Here is a 1,278-nt window from a genome sequence, read left to right as displayed (position 1 = left end):
GTGCTGGGTAGCTTGTCAGTGATGTCCAATCCTTGCTTTGCTGTTGCTTGTTCTGAGTCTCGGGTTGGTACTCTGTAGCCAAAGGATTTAGCTTACTTGCAGCTGTTTCCTTCCTCTTCTCTCTTTGCAAGTAGGAATTCATTGCATTGGAGGTTTTTGTACCACTTTGAACATCAGAGGCCTGTAAAACCGCTAACTTAGCAGTAGAGGCTGCTAACAGAGCTTCCAGCTCAATCTGTTCACTTTGTCTTTTCAGTTGCTGCTGCTGCTCCTCCAAAGCATGCACTTTCTTTAACGCTGCAACACGGGCAAGAAGCGCAGCTCTGTCTGCCTCTGCTTTGACTCTGGCAGAGGATGTAGAGCTTGACCTTCCACTGCATGCACTTTTTTTACTTGTGTACTTGCTTGCAACATTTGAAATACTGTCATCTGGATTTACATCATCATCCCTATATCATCATCATCATCATGTGCATGTTGTTCAAACCATTTTTCCCAACTTTTCACATCAGCAATTAATTCATCATAACCAATCATTTTTGCTTTGAACCATATGTCAAGTTTTATCTTTTTCATTATCAGGAAACAAACATCAAAGAACCATGAACACGTTGTGCTTCATCACACAAACTGACAAACTCATCAACAGCACATTGCACCTCAGAGTTTTCATCACCCTTTTGCATAAGCTCTTGTATGTTTTTTCTTATTGCTAGCCTTGTTTAGCTTAGCTTTCCTTTCATTTGCAGTCCTTCTAACCTTTCAGCATGAGCTTTAGCAGTTAGCTTCACAACACGTTTCCTTGTCCCTTTGATCCGCACCAGTCATATTAATGTTTGAATCAGCTGATTGTGCGTTAGCCTCAACAGGCCTGTCCGCAGCCTCCATAACTTCACTTACCCAGACGCTCCCCATCATTTACCTTCCACCACTGATGCACTGGACTGTTGTGCACGCACACATGAACGGCCGTTTTTACCTTGTACCCGCACATACCTGTCGCTGGGCGCCGCTGACATCCCGGTGAACTAGACCTCCGCCGTGTTTGCAGAGCAGCTCCCGGTGTCCTCACGCAGGTGGAAACTGTCCTGATCCGCAGGAGGAAACGCGCAGCCTCACTCCGCCAGGCTGGAGGCCATCCGGGGGTCCTGCCGCCGTTAGCCTTAGCCTGCCGCCGCAGCCTTAGCCTGCCGCCGCAGCTTTAGCCTGCCGCCGCAGCCTTAGCCTGCCGCCGCAGCTTTAGCCTGCCGCCGCAGCCTTAGCCTGCCGCCGCAGCTT

This window comes from Sphaeramia orbicularis, chromosome 6 (genome assembly GCF_902148855.1).
Source record: "Sphaeramia orbicularis chromosome 6, fSphaOr1.1, whole genome shotgun sequence".
Taxonomy (NCBI): Eukaryota; Metazoa; Chordata; class Actinopteri; order Kurtiformes; family Apogonidae; genus Sphaeramia; species Sphaeramia orbicularis.
Note: the sequence above shows the minus strand (reverse complement) of the source record.